The sequence below is a fragment of the Manacus candei genome, unplaced genomic scaffold (genome assembly GCF_025592945.1).
Source record: "Manacus candei isolate 608988 ecotype Guabito, Panama unplaced genomic scaffold, ASM2559294v1 h1tg000045l, whole genome shotgun sequence".
NCBI lineage: Eukaryota > Metazoa > Chordata > Aves > Passeriformes > Pipridae > Manacus > Manacus candei.
Genome location: NW_026138093.1, coordinates 1,852,552 through 1,869,784, shown reverse-complemented (window position 1 = coordinate 1,869,784; position 17,233 = coordinate 1,852,552). Strand labels below are relative to the sequence as shown.

The window sequence follows — 17,233 nt, the reverse complement described above, 5'->3', positions numbered from 1 at the left end:
GTTTTCTGTGGTAGCACCTTTTCTCTGGTAGTAATCTTCAGATGGATTCAATTTTTTAAAAGGTGGGACCGACCAATGCAGCGCAGGGCTGAAAAAAGGGAACAGCAGCTCTTTCCACCAGGAAAAAAAGTCTGGATCCTTTGGCTTGAGGTGTATTTGGTGGGGTAGGCTGGGTACTTCCTGGGCAGGAAGAGTTTCCTGTGGTGGCACCTTTGGTCTGGCAGGAATCTTCAGTTGGATTCAATTTTTTAAACGGTGGGACTGGCCATTGCAGCGCAGGGCTGAAAAAAGGGAACAGCAGCTCTTTCCACCAGGAAAAAAAGTCTGGATCCTTTGGCTTCAGGTGTAGTTTGTGCAGGCTGGGCACTTCTTGGGCAGCAAGAGCTTTCTGTGGTGGCACCTTTTGTCTGGCAGGAATCTTCAGTTGGATTCAATTTTCCAGGAGGTGGGACCGGTCATTGCAGCGCAGGACTAAAAGAAGGGAACAGCAGCTCTTTCCCCAAAGAAAAAAAGGCAGGATCCTTTGGCTTCAGGTTTAGTTGGTACAGCCTGGGTACTTCTTGGTCAGGAAGAGTTTCTGTGGTGGCACCTTTTGTCTGGCAGGAATCTTCAGTTGGATTCAATTTTCCAGGAGGTGGGACCGGCCATTGCAGAGCAGGACTGAAAAAAGGGAACAGCAGCTCCTTCCACCACGAAAAAAGTTTGGATCCCTTGGCTTTGAGATGCAGTGGGTGGGGCAGCCTGGGCACTTCTTGGGCTAGATGAGTTTTCTGTGGTGGCACCTTTTGTCTGGCAGGAATCTTCATTTACAATAAATTTTCCAGGAGGTGGGACCGGCCATTGCAGCGCAGGGCTGAAAAAAGGGAACAGTAGCTCTTTCCACCGGGAAAAAAAGTCTGGATCCTTTGGTTTCAGGTGCAGTTTTTGGGGTAGCCTGGGCACTTCTTGGGCAGGAAGAACTTTCTGTGGTGGTACCTTTTGTCTGGCAGGAATCTTCAGTTGGATTCAATTTTTCAGGAGGTGGGACCGGTCATTGCAGCGCAGACATGAAAAAAGGGAACAGCAGCTCTTTCCACCAGGAAAAAAGTCTGGATCCTTTGGCTTCAGGTATATTTGCTGGGGCAGGCTGGGTACTTCTTGGGCAGGAAGACTTTTCTGTGGCAGCACCTTTTGTCTGGTAGGAATCTTCAGCTGGATTCAATTTTTTAAAAGGTGGGACCGGCCATTGCAGAGCAGGTCTGAAAAAAGGGAATAGCAGCTCTTTCCCTAAGGAAAAAAAGTCTGGATTTCTTGGTTTTGAGATGCAGTGGGTGGGGCAGCCTGGGCACTTCTTGGGCTAGATGAGTTTCCTGTGGTGGCACCTTTTGTCTGGCAGGAATCTTCATTTACATAAAATTTTCCAGGAGGTGGGACCGGCCATTGCAGCGCAGGGCTGAAAAAAGGGAACAGCAACTCTTTCCACCAGGAAAAAAAGTCTGGATCCTTTGGTTTTGAGGTGTAGTTGTTGGGGTTGGCTGGGCACTTCTTGGGCAGGAAGAGTTTTCTGTGGTGGCACCTTTTGTCTGGCAGGAATCTTCAGCTGGATTCAATTTTTTGAATGGTGGGACTGGTCATTGCAGCGCATGGCTGATAAAAGGGAACAGCAGCTCTTTCCACAAGGAAAAAAAGTCTGGATCCTTTGGCTTTGAGGTGCAGTTGGTGGGGCAGCCTGGGCACTTCTTGGGCTAGATGAGTTTTCTGTGGTGACAGCTTTTGTCTGGCAGGAATCTTCATTTACACTAAATTTTCCAGGAGGTGGGACAGGCCATTGCAGTGCAGGGCTGAAAAAAGGGAACAGCAGCTCTCTCCCAAAGGAAAAAAAGTCTGGATCCTTTGGTTTTGAGGTGTAGTTGTTGGGGCAGGCTGGGCACTTCTAGGGCAGGAAGAGTTTTCTGTGGTGGCACCTTTTGTCTGGCAGGAATCTTCAGCTGGATTCAATTTTTTAAACGGTGGGACCGGCCATTGCAGCGCACGGCTGAAAAAAGGGAACAGCAGCTCTTTCCACCGGGAAAATGTCTGGATCCCTTGGCTTTGAGATGCAGTGGGTGGGGCAGCCTGGGCATTTCTTGGGCAGCAAGAGCTTTCTGTGGTGGCATCTTTTGTCTGGCAGGAATCTTCAGCTGGAGTAAATTTTTCAGGAGGTGGGACCGGTCATTGCAGCGCAGGACTAAAAAAAGGGAACAGCAGCTCTTTCCCCAAAGAAAAAAAGGCAGGATCATTTGGCTTCAGGTTTAGTTGGTACAGCGTGGGTACTTCTTGGCCAGGAAGAATTTCTGTGGTGGCACCTTTTGTCTGGCAGGAATCTTCAGTTGGATTCAATTTTCCAGGAGGTGGGACCGGTCATTGCAGCGCAGGACTAAAAGAAGGGAACAGCAGCTCTTTCCCCAAAGAAAAAAAGGCAGGATCCTTTGGCTTCAGGTTTAGTTGGTACAGCCTGGGTACTTCTTGGTCAGGAAGAATTTCTGTGGTGGCACCATTTGTCTGGCAGGAATCTTCAGTTGGATTCAATTTTCCAGGAGGTAGGACTGGCCATTGCAGAGCAGGACTGAAAAAAGGGAACAACAGCTCTTTCCACCAGGAAAAAAGTCTGGATCCCTTGGCTTTGAGATGCAGTGGGTGGGGCAGCCTGGGCACTTCTTGGGCTAGATGAGTTTTCTGTGGTGGCACCTTTTGTCTGGCAGGAATCTTCAGCTGGATTCAATTTTTTAAACGGTGGGACTGGCCATTGCAGCGCATGGCTGAAAAAAGGGAACAGCAGCTCTTTCCACCAGGAAAAAAAGTCTGGATCCTTTGGTTTTTAGATGCAGTGGGTGGGTCAGCCTGGGTACTTCTTGGGCTAGATGAGTTTTCTGTGGTGGCACCTTTTGTCTGGCAGGAATCTTCATTTACAATAAATTTTCCAGGAGGTGGGACCGGTCATTGCAGCGCAGGGCTGAAAAAAGGGAACAGTAGCTCTTTCCCCCGGTAAAAAAAGTCTGGATCCTTTGGTTTCAGGTGCAGTTTTTGGGGCAGCCTGGGCACTTATTGGGCAGGAAGAACTTTCTGTGGTGGCACCTTTTGTCTGGCAGGAATCTTCATTTACAATAAATTTTCCAGGAGGTGGGACCAGCCATTGCAGAGCAGGGCTGAAAAAAGGGAACAGCAGTTCTTTCCCTAAGGAAAAAAAGTCTGGATCCTTTGGCTTCTGGTATATTTGGTGGTGTAGGCTGGGCACTTCTTGGCCAGGAAGTGTTTTCTGTGGTGGCACCTTTTTGTCTGGCAGGAATCTTCAGTTGGATTCAATTTTCCAGGAGGTGGGACCGGCCATTGTAGAGCAGGACTGAAAAAAGGGAACAACAGCTCTTTCCACCAGGAAAAAAGTCTGGATCCTTTAGCTTCAGGTCTATTTCCTGGGGTAGACTGGGTACTTCTTGGGCAGGAAGAGTTTTCTGTGGTAGCACCTTTTGTCTGGTAGGAATCTTCAGTTGGATTCAATTTTTTAAAAGGTGGGACTGGCCATTGCAGAGCAGGACGGAAAAAAGGGAACAACAGCTCTTTCCACCAGGAAAAAAGTCTGGATCCTTTGGTTTTGAGATGCAGTTGGTTGGGTAGCCTGGGCACTTCTAGGGCAGGAAAAGTTTTCTGTGGTGGCAGCTTTTGTCTGGCAGGAATCTTCATTTACAATAAATTTTCCAGGAGGTGGGACCGGCCATTGCAGTGCAGGGCTGAAAAAAGGGAACAGCAGCTCTTTCCCTAAGGAAAAAAAGTCTGGATCCATTGGCTTCTGTTATATTTGGTGGGGTAGGCTGGGCACTTCAAGGGCAGGAAGAGATTTCTGTGGTGGCACCTTTTGTATGGCAGGAATCTTCAGCTGGATTCAATTTTTTGAAAGGTGGGACTGGTCATTGCAGCGCAGGGCTGAGAAAAGGGAACAGCAGCTCTTTCCACAAGCAAAAAAAGTCTGGATCCTTTGGCTTTGAGGTGCAGTTGGTGGGACAGCCTGGGCACATCTTGGGCTAGATGAGTTTTCTGTGGTGGCACCTTATGTCTGGCAGGAATCTTCATTTACAATAAACTTTCCAGGAGGTGGGACCGGCCATTGCAGAGCAGGGCTGAAAAAAGGGAACAGCAGCTCTTTCCACCAGGAAAAAAAGTCTGGATCCATTGGCTTCAGCTGCAGTTTGTGAGGCAGCCTGGGTACTTCTTGGGCAGGACGAGTTTTCTGTGGTGGCACCTTTTGTCTGGCAGGAATCTTCAGCTGGATGCAATTTGGAGAGGCAGTTTGGCCATTGCAGCGCAGGACTGAAAAAAGGGAACAGCAGCTCTTTCCACCAGGAAAGATAGTCTGGATCCTTTGGCTTTAGGTGCTGTCGTTGGGGCAGCCTGGGCACTTCTTGGGCAGCAAGAGATTCCTGTGATGGTACCTTTTGTCTCTGAGGTGTTTTTTCCTTGTTATCAAGTCCTTTATGGCGTCAATCACAGAGCACTGGGACTGCTCACAGGGCATGATGAAGGAATACAGCAGCAGTGTGGAAAGAAGAGGCAGAAATATACATTCCTATATCTAATTGCCTTCTTCAGTTAGAGAAATTGCTAATCTTGTGACATTATTTGTACTGGACCCTTCTAAGGATGTACTTTTGCCCACACCCTTTGCTCCAGATGTGCCAGCTACACCCAATGAAACCAGAGAGAATCTCAGTGAAGCCACAAATCAGCTCTTATGGCACTTGGCACTCTATGGGGTTTGGCACTGGAGCTCAATCTCTCTGGGATGGCTGGTCCAGAACAGTTCATTTAATGAATGGTGCTGTTGCTGAACTTCCCTGGGCACATTGCAATTGGCTACTGAGGTTGAAAGGTTTCCTCGAAGGATTTTTATCTTTTGAAACTACAGGCTGAGTTTTAGGGATAAACTCCAGTATTCTGAAAGTGGAAAGTTGATCAAACAGAAAAGACTGTTTATTCTACAACAGATTTGAAATAGTCCACTTGTAAAAATCACAAAGCTTGAAGTCTACTCAGCAGAGCTGATTCCTCATCTGCACTGATCATCAGCAACTGGCCTCTCTCCTATTTCAGGGTCTCATCTGTGTACACTGGATTAAGGCCTCCTCACTTCTTAAGAAAAGTAGTGTTATAAGCTCACAGTTCTGGCAAGGTTTCCTTAGCAGATGGGTTGAAAAGCAAAACTTTGTTGCCATGACTAACGAATGCAGAGCCCAAGGTTGTTTGTGGTGCTAGCTTTGCTCCACTCTCTAATAACTTCTGTCCAGACCAGTGCTGGCAACAAGAATTCCAGGTTAACGCTTGTTTCAGTTTTCAGGCTTTGCATTTCAAGTACGGGGAGTTGCTATTGGAAACTCTGCCATGGCTGTCAGTAACAGCCTTGGAAAACAGTTTTTCTTATTTCTGAGGGAGAAGTTTCACACCCAGCTTTGGAGTATGCAAATAGTTGAATGACTTGTTGTACAATTGGAAATAAAAGTCAATACATTTGGTCTGATTAATGTCTTAAGTTATATTTGGCTAAAGAGTTCTTTTCTAGTTACCTTCTTTAAAAAATAGGACCCATAAGCAGAAAGGTGATCTCCTAAAGTGTTGCAACCTTTTAAGTCCACTTGTTGCCACACAACAATAGCATGCCAATATCACATCCAAAGATACAGAATCTTACAGAGATACACACAAATATAGACCTATACATATCTATGTATGTATATCTATCTACCTATACATATCTATACATATCTATACAAATACACACAAGAAATTTTGGGGTTCCTGATGAGAGTTCTACATGGGTAATGAACAGAGGACTGGTTTGATGTGTCATACAACTGTGGGGACCATGAATGTAAGCTGTGAGCTTTGCTTTATTCTCCCGGTTTGTAACTGCCTGCCTTCCCTTTGGGGGGAACACAGGCCTCTATTTTGCACGGTCTGTTTTGTTTCACTTGGCAGTGCAGACTAGGGGCAGAAGAGTTTTTGGAGCCAAACAGCTCGATCCAGATTCAGTTCCTTTAGTGGTGCCTAAAACTCAGGAGCTGGACTCCACGGTGCCGGTGGGACCCTCCCAACTCAGCACGGTCCATGATTCCATCAAGTCCATCTGTCAGCCCAGCACTGCCCCAGCAACCCCCAAACCACTAAAGCGTGTCAGCCATGGCCAGATGCAGGCGCCTCTGAAACACCTGCCGGGGTGCTGGCTCCGCCTGGGCAACCCATTGCAGTGCCCGAGCCCCCCCCGAAAAACACAGCGAGAAACCTTTGTCCAGGAGCTGACCTGAAGCTCCCCTGCCTCAGCCTCGGGCCACGTCCCCCGCTCCTCCCAGCGCAGGCTCCTTTCCAGCAGCCCCCTCGGCAGAAGGCGGCTCAGGGCTCCCCTCTGCCCCCCCGGCCGGCTCCGCTCCGGCCCCGCTCCCGCCACGGCCCCGCTCGGCTCCGCACGGGGAAGGAACGCGCCCAGCCCCGGCCTGACACCCCCGGGGGCCGCTCACTGGGGGACTGTCCCCGGGACTCACAGCCCGGGGGTCACTTGACAGGGGTTGTTCACCGCGGGTCATTCACCGGGGGTCCCTCCGCAGGGGTCACTTACCGGGGCTTCTTCCCCGTGAGTCGCTCACCGGGTGTCACTTACTGGGCGTCGCTCCCCGGGGGTCGCTCACCAGCGGTAACTCGCCGGGGGCCGCACACGGGGGGTCCCTCCCCCGGGGCCGCGCACCGGGGACCACTCGCCGGGGGTCTTGGGGCCGCTGCCCGGGGTCTCTGCCCGGGGGCCGCTCAGCGGCAGCGCTCCCGCTCCCGGCCCCGCCCCGCCCGCTCCCACCCAAACCCCACCAACCGCCCCTCTCGGCCCCGCCCCCGCCCCGCCCAAGCCCCGCCTCGCCCCGCCCACTCCGCCGCCTCCCATTGGCTGCGCACGTTCGGCCCTGGAGCGAGGAGCGCGCGGGGAGCGTTGCCTGGAAACCGGCCAGGGAATCCCGGGAATCCTCGAGGCGCCGGCGCTGCCCCCCCACTCCTGGAGCAGCGGCCGGGCCCGCCCGGGGAGCGGGCACTCAGCGCCCGGCTGCGGCCGCCAAAACGGGCAGGGAAGCAGGCGCGCGGGAGGCGGGCTCCGGGCCCGGGCAGCGAGGAGCCCTTAACTGATATTTGGCTAAAGAGTTCTTTTCTTGTTACCTTCTTTAAAAAACAGAACCCACAAGCAGAAAGGCGATCTCCTAAAGTCTTGTAACCTTTTAAGTCCACTTGTTGCCACACAACAACAGCATGCCAATATCACATCCAAAGATACAGAATCTTACAGAGATACACACAAATACGTATCTATACATAGGTATGTGTATATATACATATCTATACAAATACACACAAGAAAGTTTGGGGGTCCTGATGACAGTTCTACATGGGTAACAGCGGACTGGTTTGATGTGTCATACAACTGTGGGGACCATGAATGTAAGCTGTGAGCTTTGCTTTATTCTCCCGGTTTGTAACTGCCTGCCTTCCCTTTGGGGGGAACACAGGCCTCTATTTTGCACGGTCTGTTTTGTTTCACTTGGCAGCGTAGACTAGGGGCAGAAGAGTTTTTGGAGCCAAACAGCTCGATCCAGATTCAGTTCCTTTAGTGGTGCCTAAAACTCAGGAGCTGGACTCCACGGTGCCGGTGGGACCCTCCCAACTCAGCACGTTGTTCCATGATTCCATCAAGTCCAACTGTCAGCCCAGCACTGCCCCAGCAACCCCCAAACCACTAAAGCATGTCAGCCATGGCCAGATGCCGGCACCTCTGAAACACCTGCCGGGGTGCTGGCTCCGCCTGGGCAACCCATTGCAGTGCCCGAGCCCCCCCGAAAAACACAGCGAGAAACCTTTGTCCAGGAGCTGACCTGAAGCTCCCCTGCCTCAGCCTCGGGCCACGTCCCCCGCTCCTCCCAGCGCAGGCTCCTTTCCAGCAGCCCCCTCGGCAGAAGGCGGCTCAGGGCTCCCCTCTGCCCCCCCGGCCGGCTCCGCTCCGGCCCCGCTCCCGCCACGGCCCCGCTCGGCTCTGCACGGGGAGGGAACGCGCCCAGCCCCGGCCCGACACCCCCGGGGGCCGCGCACCGGGGGACTGTCCCCGGGGCTCACTGCCCGGGGGTCCCTCCTCGGGGGTGACTTACCGGGGCTCCCTCCCCGGGGTCACTTGCCAGGGGTTGTTCACCGCGGGTCATTCACCGGGGGTCCCTCCCCGGGGTTCCCTCCCCGGGGGTCACTTGCCAGGGGTTGTTCACCGCAGGTCATTCACCGGGGGTCCCTCCGCAGGGGTCACTTACCGGGGCTTCTTCCCCGCGAGTCGCTCACCGGGTGTCACTTACTGGGGGTCGCTCACCGGGGGTCGCTCACCGGGGGCCGCGCACGGGGGGTCCCTCCCCCGGGGCCGCGCACCGGGGACCACTCGCCGGGGGTCTCTCGCCCGGGGACCACTCGCCGGGGGTCTCGGGGCCGCTGCCCGGGGTCTCTGCCCGGGGGCCGCTGCCCGGGGTCTCTGCCCGGGGGCCGCTCAGCGGCAGCGCTCCCGCTCCCGGCCCCGCCCCGCCCGCTCCCACCCAAACCCCACCAACCGCCCCTCTCGGCCCCGCCCCCGCCCCGCCCAAGCCCCGCCTCGCCCCGCCCACTCCGCCGCCTCCCATTGGCTGCGCACGTTCGGCCCTGGAGCGAGGAGCGCGCGGGGAGCGTTGCCTGGAAACCGGCCAGGGAATCCCGGGAATCCTCGAGGCGCCGGCGCTGCCCCCCCACTCCTGGAGCAGCGGCCGGGCCCGCCCGGGGAGCGGGCACTCAGCGCCCGGCTGCGGCCGCCAAAACGGGCAGGGAAGCAGGCGCGCGGGAGGCGGGCTCCGGGCCCCGGGCAGCGAGGAGCCCTAAAAAGAACAAAAGTGTTGGAAGAGAGGGAACTCATCGCACCGTCACAGAACAGGCTGAGGTGGAAGGGACCCACGATGAGCGTCGAATCCGAGCCTTTGCCCGGCACAGCACCGACCCCAAGAGTCACACCGTGTGCCTGAACTCTGCCAGATCACAGTCCAGCATCAGCTTCATGTGCCGTGAGGCCCCACGTGTGTGTTTGCTCCCCGTGTCTAGTGGGAGAGATGACACTCCCTTGGAGTGGAATAAAGATTATCCTAGACTGGAACTGGCAGCTGTGATAAACTGTATCCTGAGAGCATTTAACTGGTAGCAGTTTTCCCTGGGCTCTAGCTTGCTATTTATTATAGTTATTTGCAGACAGGAAAGGGGAGAGAATTAAAAAATCTCTTTCTCCTTGCCCCCTCCACAACAAGTTTGAGGACATGTGGGTGTTGAAACATAGCTTAACAAACAGTCCAGCCTTGAGAGAGTGGGGAGAGCACAGGGGGGCTCAGTTTAACCGTTTGTCTGGTTTTCTTCCTTTCTAAGGAGGATTTATTTTTCTCAGGTGGGAAATTGCCAACAATAGACAGCAAAATCAGACTGCAGTTCAGAGATCACACTCATCTCCGTGGAACCAGATCAAGAGAATGCTGTGGGTACAGTGAAGCCACCCCTGTACATTTGGGGTGGGCTGGGGAGTGCATGTGAGGCATGTGAGTTGTTGCTCTCCTGTGCAAAAGGTCTATGAGGGTCATGCAGTTACACTGAGCTGGATCCTGCATCCCATTAGGGTTTGTTAGGATACTGTGGGGTTGTTTGTTGAGTGATCTGGCACATTCCAACCTTCTGGAGGGGGGGCTTCAAAACTAAATTCAGCCTATGATTCTGTATGGGAGGTACATGGCTTTTGTCTCAGGTTTGATGGGGTTGATCATTACAGCAGCTAAATGGCCTCTACAGGTCTTGATAATAGGATTTTTCTCTCTTCTTTTTATTTAAGAACAGGAATAATTTTTAAAAATAGGTTTTCTCAAGAGAGGGAATTCTGCTGGTTGCAGCTGCTGCTGTGGCTGCATTTAGTCTTCACTTCTGGGTTATCTCTGTATCCAAGCAGGTGCCAGGGGCACTACTAAGTTGTTCCACAACATTGATCCATGCATCTTGCATTATGCTGTGTTTATACTGCTTCTTATCCATGAAGGTTTTTTAGTATGAAATTGTAGAAGTGCTTTTTATCTCACTTTAAAAAAAAAAAGGGGGGGCAGGACACACAGCAAAGATTATCTTGTACAGTTTGGGGTTTGTTTGGAGGAATTGAATGTTTCCCAAGAAAAACACACCATAACTTTCTGATTTTTTCCTCCATCTTGCTTGTGTCCATATTGAGACTGTGTAGGTTTTGGAGACTTTTTCCCCCCAATTTTTGGGCCACCTTGCCTTCTGATGTCACACAGATCAACCCAGGATGACAGGACACATGGAAGACTTGTGTCCACAAATCCCATGGGCAACCTGCCCAGAGAGCTCTGAATTGCTTTGCACAGCTCTGACCAAGGACTGATGATGGGCATGTGATTTTTAAGAAACAGATCAGTATCAGACTGGAAATGTGTTGATGCACACCTGTTCATTAATACTTTCCCTTAAATGGCCTGTTTTCTGTACAGCATCACTCCTGGGACTCTAGCAGGGGCAGTTTTAAGGCAGAAGATGATTGTAAATAAATTTTCAGAGGTGTTTTGGAGAGTCCCTTATTGCTGTCGGAGGTGGCTGTTGGACAATTCATTTGGGAGGGTGACTTGCATGCTTTGTTGTAAGAGTGACTCCAGAATTCAGGAGCATTGGCAAGTGCAGTGAGATGAGTCTGAGGCTGTGGATCACATGGGACTGTTTCCTCCCTGCTCTCTTTTAGGATGAAATTTGCAGGGAGATGGTTTATGTGTATCATTCCTTAAGGAACAGGAGAGACACTCCCATGATGGGGACAGATGACACTGGCAGTGAGGATGGCACGGCCCAGGTTTGTTCCTGCAGACACCCCAAAACTTATCTTTCCATGGGGGGTTTTGCTGCATGAGATGAGCTTGCCCAGAATGGCAGCAGGGCCTGGGTTCTGCCGTGATCCTCAGCACCCAGAGCCTTTCTGCCCAGCCCTGCAGTGCCCAGAGGAGCTGAGGCTGCACCACAGAGGCAGTTTAACAGTGGAACTGAGCAATGTGATCTCATGCTTAATTAAACACTCGAGATGTTAACAGGATTTCTGGTGCATGCCTTATGGCCCAGTGAGCAAAGCTACTGGAGCAACTAAAACCAGCTCTTACTGGTGTGTCCTTAGCACATCCTCTACTGAGGCTACTGGATAGGCCAGCAGATATTCCCTAGGGATCACTGCCATGCTAAACCCATGTTAGATTCTGTATCCAATGGAACACACTGCAGGGGTGTTCATTTTAGGGTAGGGTGGGTCAGCACTGTGAGTAAAGACCTACCTTGTTCTGAAATGTACTTTTCAGGTTGTCTCTGTTCCTGCTCGCAGGTACAGTGTGCTTTTGCTGGGTCATAAATCCTTCCTAAGCATGGCTTTGAGCTTTGGAACCTTTATTTCTGCTTTTTTGGCAGTGAGATGCTGTGTCATAGCTCTGTGATCCGAAACACTCGAATGGCAAAACAGGGCACAGTCTGTCCTTGTCTCGGTAATTACAGCAAGGCTTTTTGCCTGGCACTTATTTTTCTTTGGAAGTAAATCTCACTGGTCCTCCAGAACTGAGGTTGTACACTGGCACCTGAACAACATGTGCAGATCCCAGAATATTCCTTCTTGCCCTTGAAGACTCCAGGCCTGGGAATGGAGCTCCTCTGTGCTTGTGTCAAACTATATCCAAAGACTGCGTGTGGCAGCTAGAAATAAACTTCTGTGAGCTTCCAGAAATAATGGGTAGGGCTAGGCAAGAGTGTAAGTTTAAGGCTATTTAATTCTTCCGTGTGTAAACCACAGGAGAAAGCCACGTGCTGTAAACATCCCCACCTCCAAAAGCGTGCTGGAACACGGAATAGAGTTCAGCATTTTCCCTACGAAGATAAAACAGGCCTGGATAAAACCGAGTCTTCTGGAGAATGCTCTCAGTGACACCAGTGCCATGTGGGAAGGGAGCACATTCCTGCTGCTCCCTCCCCACAGCCTCACACACTGCTGTGCAATAAGGACACTGCTCTCAGCTGAAGGATTTGTTTTCTGTTTCTTCTTCCCCAGCAGACTCACGGGCTGCGCTTTCCTTTGTCATACTTGGAAGCACTGAAGCAGGTTTGGAGGAGCAGCACTGTTCATGTTAAAGAGCTTAACCTCACCTCAGATGAAGAGAAGGCAAACCTTGCCTTGTCCCTGTGGAGTGAATGTCTGATTGAAGTTCTTTGATGCTTCTGTGAATTAGCTGCTCCTCTAAAGGAGTGTTTCTGTCTATTAAGCATCTCCTGAGAGCGAGGCTTATTAAATTACTTTTTTATCCATCCAGCCTCTGGTTTGTGGTGCTGTCTAAACAAATACTTGCTTTTCTTTCCTCAGTTTTAGGAAACTGGGCATGGGGAAAAACAGGTAAGCTGCTCACTGTCTAGTGAGCTACAGCTCCATGTCTGGGGATGCACAAAGTCACTCCTAGTAACACCAATGCTGTGGTATCCCCTTCCATCTGGAGAGCTGCTAAAGTTATACATGGGGCAGGATCCAGAACCTTGGGCATAGAACAGTAACTTGTTTTTTTTCATTTGTAAAGTTCAGCAGCAAGAAAACACGTTTGTTCAGTTTGACTGCCCTGACAGGACAGAAGCTTCTCAGTAGAAACTGTGTGTGTGTAAGTTTGTTTGGATACATGTCCGGAATAAAGACAAGTGCCAGAAATATTCAAACGCACAAAATATCTTTTATTACAGTGAGAATAATAATAATAGTAATAAACTTAGCAAGAGGAATTAAAAACTAAAAAGGATACAAAATAACTACCTTATTGGGTGGAATTAAAACAAATACTACAAACAGCATTTAATACAGTATTAACTAGTGAAAAGGGATACCAAAAAAGGATCTTAACACAATATTATGGATAACACGATATTGGTTAGTAAAAGGGGAAATTAAGGGAAAAAATAGTATAAACATAAAAGGGGAATTAAAGGAACACAAAAAGGATATTAAAAAGTTTGTTCTCTCAGTTGCTTCCTATCAAAAACTGTGCTTACCCACACAGACAGGCCAGGGCTGCCAGGATCTGCAGCAGCTGGTCGGTGCCCGTGCTTAGCGGGCGTCCCCGCGGAGCAACACAGTCTCCATGGCAGGATGAGGATCGCTCACCCCAGCAGTCCTGACACCCCATTTTATCAGTTCCACATTACACTACGTAGGGCCAGTACCCAGTATAAGGTGATGCCTGAGTGGCAGCCAAACACCGCCTGATCATTACCTCATGGCAACAGTCTGCGCATGCCCTACTTGTGGGGCAAGGGGCGAGCGACCCCTGCCCACATAATCTTCCTCCCATCATCATCTTTCTCACCCCTATGTATGACCTCTACCATAGTGTTTCAAGGGTAGATGTATCTATCTTGCAATATGTAGCAAAACCAAGGAAGAACTCAGCTCTGATAATAGGGAATATCAAGCTGACTTGCTAAAAAGCACAATGGACCTTACAATTAGCTTCTGCCATAAGTTACATTGTACCATACTCTAGCTGGTTTCACATCCTAATATGACTTCGTTCTCACGCCTCTATGCTCCATTGATCATCTAATTCAAAAATATCCCCCTTACAGCTCTTAGAGCGGGAAGCGGTCGCCGCTGGGTCACAGCCCACAGATGTGCCTGGGGAAGAGGCTGCCCCGGCAACACCGCCGTGCGCGGGCAGCGGGGGCCGCCCTGAGGGGAACCCCGCCATGGCACCGCCGGGGCCGCCCTGAGGGGAACCCCGCCGTGACACCGCCGGGGCCGCCCTGAGGGGAACCCCGCCCTGGCACCGCCGGGGCCGCCCCGAACAGCCGGGCTGCGGCTGCCCACACCTGAGGGGAACCCCGCCATGGCACCGCCGGGGCGCTCCTGCCCCCGGGCCGCCGGCAGCAGGGACAGGACGGCGCTGCCAACACCCCGCCACTGCTTCCCTGCCTTCAGTGCATCAAGGCGGTGGCACCGCTGCATTGCAAAACATTCCAAACGTCTCCCTTGCAACACCAAGGGGAAACCATAGAATAGGAAGGAAAGGAAAGCTGTGCCAAAAGCCAAGGGGGATGAAAGGGAAACCTGCACAAAGATACTACTAAGCCCTGGGCTTTGCAATAGCCTCCAATGTGTCAGGTGAAGCATTAGGATGAAACAATCTACTAAACGCTGCGACATCGGAAGTGCCATTTGCATAATTTTGCAAATACACAAAAATATTTTAAAAAGCAGTCCTATACATTTATTGAAGTGATTTGATAAGTTGCTGACAGAACCGGTTTCACGTCTGTGATGTTCTTCATGCTTCCTGGCTGGGGGTGCATCTCCCAGCACTTGGGGCTGCCACACGGCTCCTGTCACGGCAACTTCTGTTGATAACAGCTGGGGTTGCACAGCCATCACATTCCCAGCTGGTTATGATGTCCCTCAGGCCAGAGCACTGTCCTGGGGTGTCCTTGGCAGCACAGGAGGAGCACAGGAGCAGTTCCCAGGGCCTGGGGAAGCAAACGGGTTCATGGAGGTGCTGAGCTCTTCTCCTGGGTCCTTCTGCTTCAAGCCCTGCAGAGCCCTGGGGTGCAGCTTTGGCAACTTACCCCTCCTCTGCCTCCTGCCTGCCTCCTGGAAAAAGGCACTCCCTGGCATCGCAGTGCCTGTGTCTGTCTCCTAGCTGGGCAAATGCATTACAGCCCTCCCCTCATGGTGGTCTGATGGGAAAAGGAAAACTGATGAGCTCCCTCTGCCCTGGCATTGGGCAGGTGCAGGGTGTCCCTGCTCTTCCTGCTGTGCCAACCCAGCAGGAGATGGTGGCCCCGCTCTGGCCACAGATGCAGCAGCTCTGGAAAGAGCAGAGCAGCCCCATCAGCTGCAGCCTCAGGGCCTCCTCCTTATCCCAGAGCTGGTTGGAAGGGCTGGGCTTTCTTGCTTAGGGTCTGGGCTAAGCTCCAGCAAATCTCACCTGGCAAAAATCTCCCTGCTCTTGTCAGGCTCTCACCTTCTGTGCTTCCCAGGAGACTACATCTAGGATATCCCTTCGGAGAAAACCCTGGAATCCTATGCGATCATCATTGTGCAGAGGAAGGTGGCTGGCAAAAAACTGTAGAAAAAAAGACACGTACTGATGAGGAGAGAGTGGCAGGGACTGCCTGTCAAAACATGAAGCAACTCACCAGGCAGAACACGTGGGCACAGAGCCCATTTATCTGGATTTTTTCTCCACACATGTCCGGGTCAGCCTCTGATTGTTGACACAGCAGGCATGCTGGAGGGGAGAGACCATGGCACCTCTGCAGGGCTGGGGCAGCTTCCCTGCGGGATCGACCCCAAGAGCTGCTCTGTCCCTGCCTGGCTGGCTGAAGGGCAGGGCTGGAGGCCTTGGGGAGGACGGGACATTGTGGACACGGGTGTCCCAGCAGGTGTCCCCTGCCCCAGCTGGGCCCCACTTGCTGAGGAAAGGAGGGTCCCAGCCCCGGGATGCCTGGACAGCTCCTGCCTCCCCGTGCCACTGCTCCTGGCCCCACGCTGCCCGCCCGGACAGCCCCTCTGCCAGGCTGAGGGAGGGGCACTTTGCTCTCACCTGGCTCCCTCCCTTCGGGGGGCTCCTCCTCCCTGTCTGACGTGGGACGTGTCAGCGGTGGGTCCCTGTCTCACCATCCCACCGGTGAGTGGAGCTCCCAGCACTGGGTGCTCTAACACGGCTCCTGTCACGGTGACTTCAGGATCTGCTGGATGAATTTGGGGTCTGACACTGCTGGTGGGAGCGGTTTCACCTGCAGTCAGCACTCCGACTGCTGGAGCAGCTGCTGTCCTCAGTTGCTGGGAAGCTGCTCTGGGATGACCCCAATGTTACCTGACTGTCAGGGCTGGAGCTGCTCGTCTTTTGTGAGAGGGATTTGCCTGTCGGTTTGTATGGAGTTTGCTCGTAGTGGGGTTGATGGTCTCCTATTCCTTGGTGTTGTCAGAAGAGTCCTTCATGAGAGCAACAAGCTCTGGGTCTTAACTGGATGCTGTGAGGGGAAGCAGGAGGGTCAAGGCTGCTCCAGGCCCTGGATAAGATAGGCCAGAGCAGTGTCTCCAGTCCTCCTGGAGCAGACAGGCTCTGCCAAGCCAACCCTGGACACCCCTTGCCAGGCCCAGGGGCACCAGGCCCAGGGTCAGCAGGGTGCTTTGCCTTTTACCTGTGCCCAGACCAGCACAGCCATCACATTCCCAGCTGGTTATGATGTCCCTCAGGCCAGAGCACTGTCCTGGGGTGTCCTTGGCAGCACAGGAGGAGCACAGGAACAGTTCCCAGGGCCTGGGGAAGCAAACGGGTTCATGGAGGTGCTGAGCTCTTCTCCTGGGTCCTTCTGCTTCAAGCCCTGCAGAGCCCTGGGGTGCAGCTTTGGCAACTTACCCCTCCTCTGCCTCCTGCCTGCCTCCTGGAAAAAGGCACTCCCTGGCATCGCAGTGCCTGTGTCTGTCTCCTAGCTGGGCAAATGCATTACAGCCCTCCCCTCATGGTGGTCTGATGGGAAAAGGAAAACTGATGAGCTCCCTCTGCCCTGGCATTGGGGAGGTGCAGGGTGTCCCTGCTCTTCCTGCTGTGCCATCCCAGCAGGAGATGGTGGCCCCGCTCTGGCCACAGATGCAGCAGCTCTGGAAAGAGCAGAGCAGCCCCATCAGCTGCAGCCTCAGGGCCTCCTCCTTATCCCAGAGCTGGTTGGAAGGGCTGGGCTTTCTTGCTTGGGGTCTGGGCTAAGTTGCAGCAAACCTCACCTGGCACAAATCTCCCTGCTCTTCTCAGGCTCTCACCTTCTGTGCCACCTGGTTGACTGCATGTAGGATATCCTTGGGAGAAAGCCCTGGAGTCCTACTTGATCATCATTGTGCTGAGCAAGGTGGCTGGCAAAAAACTGCAGGAAAATGAACCTCACTGATGAGGAGAGAGTGGTAGGGACTGCCTGTCAAAAAATGGAGGGAGCCCACAGAGCAACTCACCAGGCAGAACTCGAGGGCACAGATCCCATGTTTCTGCATTTTCTCCACGCAGATGTCCGGGTCAGCCTCTGATCTCCGACACAGCAGGCATGCTGGAGGGGAGAGAGACAATGGCCCTGGGCATGACACCTGTACTGCCCGCCCCGACAG

The 17,233-nt window shown here is 52.6% G+C and overlaps 1 long non-coding RNA gene and 1 pseudogene across 1 annotated transcript; one reads left to right on the top strand and one right to left on the bottom strand.

Moving 5' to 3' along the window:
* Positions 1-17,233, top strand: part of LOC127474809 (uncharacterized) — a 1,721,191-nt pseudogene that overhangs the window by 1,368,180 nt on the left and 335,778 nt on the right.
* On the bottom strand, positions 15,156-16,386 carry LOC127474963 (uncharacterized). The gene is made up of 4 exons (XR_007906015.1): positions 16,282-16,386; positions 15,681-16,072; positions 15,274-15,365; positions 15,156-15,200 (listed from the first exon to the last, which is right to left on the bottom strand). It is a non-coding gene; the product is annotated as an uncharacterized LOC127474963 (long non-coding RNA).